The following is a 6000-nucleotide window of genomic DNA, read 5'->3' on the forward strand; positions in this document are numbered from 1 at the left end:
GTGTAATTACATCGCGGATGGTTTTACATTGAAGTTGGTTGAAAGCCATGTGCGTGTCATCTATACGCAAAAGGGTGCTATATGCGTGGGCAGAAAACGCCGAAGGACGTGACAAAACGGCCTTATATGACGCCCTGAGATGAGAACGGGTTGGAAGGATTTGATGCTTATTTCAACATAAGCCATTAATATTCATTTTGTTCCAGAGATGCTTTTTCTCATCAAACACCACAATTTGTGCACATATAGATATAAGGTAGTGTATATAGTGCAATCGTTGTTAGTATTTTTATTTTTAAAGAAAGACTACCCAAATACATTTTCAAAAGAGACCCTATCATTTATACATGTGCAATACAAAGCACAACTGTGGGCAAGCTACTCAAAAATTAAGACAAAAGTAGCTAGCACAGTACACTATAAGCTACATGGAAAAGGTACATTATCTTTATGCTACATAATAATTTTTGTGATATATTAAAATAAAAAGCTGTAATTATAAAAAAAAGAGGTGTAAAACAAAATTATACATACATTTTTTATGCATATGTTTGAGAAGAAAATAATAATGTGACATTACATGACCGCATTCTATCAAGACAACTTTTCAAAGCAACTTTAACAGGAGTACAATGTACACTGAACAAAATTATAAATGCAACACTTTTGTTTTTGCCCCCATTTTTTCATGAGCTGAACTCAAAGATCTAAGACTTTTTCTATGTACACAAAAGGCCTATTTCTCTCAAATATTGTTCAGAAATCTGTCTAAATCTGTATTAGTGAGCACTTCTCCTTTGCCGAGATAATCCATCCAGCTCACAGGTGTGGCATATCAAGATTAGACAGCATGATTATTGCACAGGTGTGCCTTATGCTGCATTCACACCAAACGCGAATAGAGCGTCTGGCGCGAGTGATTTCAATGTTAAGTCAATGTAAAGGCGCGTTTACGCGAGTCTGGAGGTCTTGCGGCGCGAATGAGGCGTTTAGCGCGGTTCGGTGGACGCGAATTCACCTCATTCGCGCAAATGACACGAATTGAGCGTCTGGCGCGATAGGCGCGTTACACGCAAATTATTTTATTTGGTGCTTTTTGTACATTCACGCGTTTGACGTGAATTCGCGTCTTACGCCCGAGTTGAAAAATCTGAACTTTGGCGTCTGTTCGCGCCGCGTTAACCAATCAGGAGCCTGCTTGCTGCTGTCACATGGTGAAGTGACGGGATAAACTCCCGCCCGGACCCGGAGTTTTACTCATTCAAAATGGAGTATAGCAATATAGCAATATAAGTTAGCAGAATATAATATTCAATATAGCAGTTAACTGTATCACTAGAAAGTGAGGATAGTGAGTATCACTAGAAAGAGCACCAAAAGTAGTATCCGTACCACAGTTTGAAAAACATTGATAGTTTTTCAATAGTTAACATACTGTATTTAAAATTTCATATACAATTTCTAACCGAAGACAGATGGACAGGCGCTCTGCAGCTGGGATAGAGCGCCTCTAGTTGATGTCCTGAAGGTTGATCCTCGCTCCGATGTGGTAACTCTCTCGATGAATGCTTGATCAACATCAGCCATCTTGCAAACAGACAAGCGGATTTCGCCTCAGATGCGCGTCAATTTTCGCTCTGGACGCGCGAATGGATTCAAAATGTTCAAGCGTCGAACTAGACGCGAATTTGACGCGCTATTCGCGTTTGGTGTGAATGCACAGTTAGGCTGGCCACAATAAAAGGCCAATTTTAGTTTGAAACTAAAATGTGCAGTTTTATCACACAGCACAATGCCACAGATGTCGCAAGTTTTGAGGGAGCGTGCAATTGGCATGCTGACTGCAGGAATGTCCACCAGAGCTGTTGCCCGTGAATTGAATGTTCATTTCTCTCCAAAGGCGTTTCAGAGAATTTGGCAGTAAATCCAACCGGCCTTACAAGCGCAGGCCACGTGTAACCACACCAGCCCAGGTCCTCCACATCCAGCATCTTCACCTCCAAGATCGTCTGAGACCAGCCACCCGGACAGCTGCTGCAACAATCGGTTTGCATAGCCAAAGAATTGCTGCACAAACTGTCAGAAACCGTCTCAGGGAAGCTCATCTGCATGCTCGTTGTCCTCATCGGGTTCTCGACCTGAATGCAGTTCGTCGTCGTGACCGACTTGAGTGGACGAATGCTTACATTCGATAGTGTCTGGCACTTTGGAGAGGTGTTCTCTTCACGGATGAATCCCGGTTTTCACTGTACTGGGCAGATGGCAGACAGTGTGTATGGCATGGTGTGGGTGAGCGGGTTTGCTGATGTCAACGTTGTGGATCGAATGGCCCATGGTGGCGGTGGGGATATGGTATGGGCAGGCGTATATTATGGACAACGAACACAGGTGCATTTCATTGATGGCATTTTGAATGCACAGAGATACCGTGACGAGATTGTGAGGCCCATTGTTGTGCCATTCATGACCATGACCACGACCATCACCTCATGTTGCAGCATGATAATGTACGGCCCCATGTTGCAAGGATGCCCCATGTACACAATTCCTGGAAGCTGAAAACATCCCAGTTCTTGCATGGCCAGCATACTCACCGGACATGTCACCCATTGAGCCATGTTTGGGATGCTCTGGATCGGCGTGTACGACAGCATGTTCCAGGTCTTGCTAATATCCATCCAGCAACTTCGCACAGCCATTGAAGAGGAGTGGACCAACATTCCACAGGCCACAATCAACAACCTGATCAACTCTATGCGAAGGAGATGTGTTGCACTGTGTGAGGCAAATGGTGGTCACACCAGACACTGACTAGTTTTCGGACTATTTTTGAGAGAGATAGGCCTTTTGTGTACATAGAAAAAGTCTTAGATCTTTGAGTTCAGCTCATGAAAAATGGGGGCAAAAACAAGAGTGGTGCGTTTATAATTTTGTTCAGTGTAAAACAGAATTTAAAGGAATAGTTCACCCAAAAATGAAAATTCACAATTCTCTATTCCAATTTCGAAATCACAGCTAAAACTACTAGCTAAATATAATATTTAAAACATTATTAAAGACAAGTAACAGTAGTTATGGTTCATTCCTCCTGACCGCCAGAGGCAGTGCTTAAGCACTAGTGGATTATTGCAGCGCGTTAAGCGAAGGGTCCCCCTCTCCAGTTCAGGCGGAGCTCGATCTACTCTATGTTCCAGAGGGGAGTGGCGAAACTCTCTATAGACTCGCCATCACAGCAGACAGACCAGGGGATGGAGAGAAATCTCTATGACGGCAAGAGACTTCTGTCACGTGCCCCACCCATAAAACAGCTCAGTCCATTTGTTTTTTAGAAATGAAACATTTCTGGGATAAGCCTGTTTCACACAGGGTTCTTGTAAAAGGATTTTCTAGGCCCGGTGTTAACAGCATGGAGGAGATAGGGATGTAAAATGCCCATCCTGTTGAGCTGTCAGTGGCACATCACTACTACGATCTACTGCTGTGCGCTCCATCATGGCAGCAGGCAGAGACAGAGAGAGAGACAAAAATGCACAAGTCTCATTTGTAGAGTTAGGCTTCAAGATAAACAAGGCAAAAAGCTGCTTGGTGCCCACTAGATAATTTACCTGGGTCTCAGAATGAACTCAGACCTGTATCAAGCGTTTCTGTCGGAGGACTCTCTTCAGCTGGGCCCACAACCATCTGGCTGCCTTCATCTCAGCGCACAGTCTGCACCTTCAAGTCTGTCTTGGCCTGCCCACTCTTCTCTTTCCTTGTGGGTTCCACTCCAGTGCCTGTTTGGTGACATTTTCAGGGCTCTTGCGGAGGGTGTGGCCTATCCAGCCCCATTTCCTCTTGCATATTTCTAGATCTTTTCTGGCCATGTGATGTGTAGGATGTAGCTGAGGCATTTGTTGATGAAGGTCTGGAGTTTGTTGGTGGCTGTCTTTGTCAGTCTCCAGGTTTCAGATCCGTACAACAAGACTGCTTTCACGTTGGTACTGAAGAAGCAGACCTTGGTCTGCTTGGAGAGCGCTGCTAAGTTCCAGATGGGGCGTAAGGTGTTGAAAGCATGTATGGCTTTGTTGATGCGGCCCCTGATGTTCTCATCTGCTCTTCCGTCCTTGCTGACCACACTGCCCAGGTAGGTGAACTTGTCAACATCGCTGATGTCCACACCATGTAGTTGGATTTGGTCCTGTTGTTTGTTTTTAATCCTCATGGTTTCTGTTTTCTTGGTGTTTATTTTGAGGCCAATTTTCTCTGCTTCCTCCGAGAGCTGGTTGAGCTCCTGCTTTACGTATTGTTGCCTGTGTGACTGTAGGCTCATATTGTGCGAAATTGAGGTACTCCAGCTGTTTGGTGAAGGACCAACAAATCCCTGTGTTGGCATTTTCTGTGGATATTTTCAATATCCAGTCCACTACCAGCAGAAAGATGGTCGGTGACAACAAGCAGCCCTGTCTCACTCCGCACTTCAAAGGGTTCTGTACGTTTTCCTTTGAAGTTTTCCATCCAATAGGCTGTCTGCTGGAAATATAGGTGGGGGTTGCTCTGGAGGAGGTCTGTTGAGAGTTTCTTTAAAATGTTCAGCCCATCTTGCTCTTTCTTGGCATTCGTTTGTGATGATTCTGCCTTCTTTATCCTTGACTAAGCATGTTGGCTGGGTGCTCCTGCCTGCAAGAGTTCTGGTGATCTCATACAACCTTTTCAAGTCCCTTTTCCCTGCTGCTGTTTCTGCCTCTGTCAGGTAGTGAATACATTTCCTCTTATCTGCCCTGGTGCTCTTCGTCAATCTTTGGTTGGTTTTCCAATACTTTGCTTGCAGGTTTTCTCTTGCTGGTCTTGGCAGTGGTTGATCTGCTGTTTCAGTTCTTTCCTTTCTGTGATGAGGCCCCAGGTGTCTGCTGTTAGCCACTACTTGTGCTCTCTGGTCTTCTTTCCCAAAACTTATTTGCAAGCTTCTGTCCATCTTCTTTAGCTCTTGCTAATTGTCTTCTACAGTCTCCTCTGCCTAACTTCCCAATGCCTCGAAGCGGTTTCTCAGGCTGCACTGATATCCCATGTTTTCCCTGGTTGTCTTTCAGGCTTTTGATGTTATATTTGAATGATGACCTTTGTGCACGGTCTCTGTGCACTTTCCGCTTCAGTTTCAGTGTTGCCTGCACTAGGTGGTGGTCTGATGCAGCATCCGCTACTCTCTTCACTCTTACATCTAGAAGATTTCTGCGCCATTTTCGACTGATGGTGATGTGGTCAATCTGGTTTTCTGTTTTTCTTCTTGTGGATGTCCTTGTGTGGAAAAAAGTGCCCCCTATGACAAGGTCGTTGAACGCACAGAAGTTCTACATTTTTGTTCTTGCCCCCGAAACCATGCTTGCCCATAGTAAGCTCTTTGTTGCTGTTGTCATTTCCTACTTAGGCATTTAGGCCTCCCATTAGAATCTTTCAGTCTCTTCTGTGTAGCCTGTCGATGGTAGCCTGTAGTGCCCTGTAGAAGTCTTCTTTCTCGTTTTTCTCTGCGACATTGGTGGGTGCATAACACTGGATGATGCCAATGTTTGTTCCCTTAAAGTTTAATCTTGCTGTGAGGATTCTTGCAGAGACAGGTTCCCATTCCAGGAGTGCCTTGGCTGTGTTTAGTATCATGAGTAACCCAACTCCATGTGCATGTGCTTCTTCTGGGCCTGAATATATTATAGTCTCTCCGCTTGCCATTTTTGTCAGTCCATTTTTTTTTTATGGGAATGGGTTGTTAGCCCAGAGCCCAACCCTCAACCTGGAGGACCAGGGACCGCTCTTTGTCTAGTCTCTACCTTTCAACCACAAAGTGAGAGTGACGTCACTCTGCATGCAACTCGAGTCAGGGACTCTGCTTGGGGCAGTTTCACTGAGAAAGGTGTATACAATGGATGTGTCACTCACAGGTTAGGGTGCAGTGTGCGGGGGCAAGAGAGAGAAAGAAAATGGCCCGTAACTGTTTCTAGCATTGAAACATTTTGTGCAGTTCCTAAGGAACCA

The sequence above is a fragment of the Leuciscus leuciscus genome, assembly GCF_965113295.1.
Source record: "Leuciscus leuciscus genome assembly, chromosome: 21".
In the NCBI taxonomy this organism is placed as follows: domain Eukaryota; kingdom Metazoa; phylum Chordata; class Actinopteri; order Cypriniformes; family Leuciscidae; genus Leuciscus; species Leuciscus leuciscus.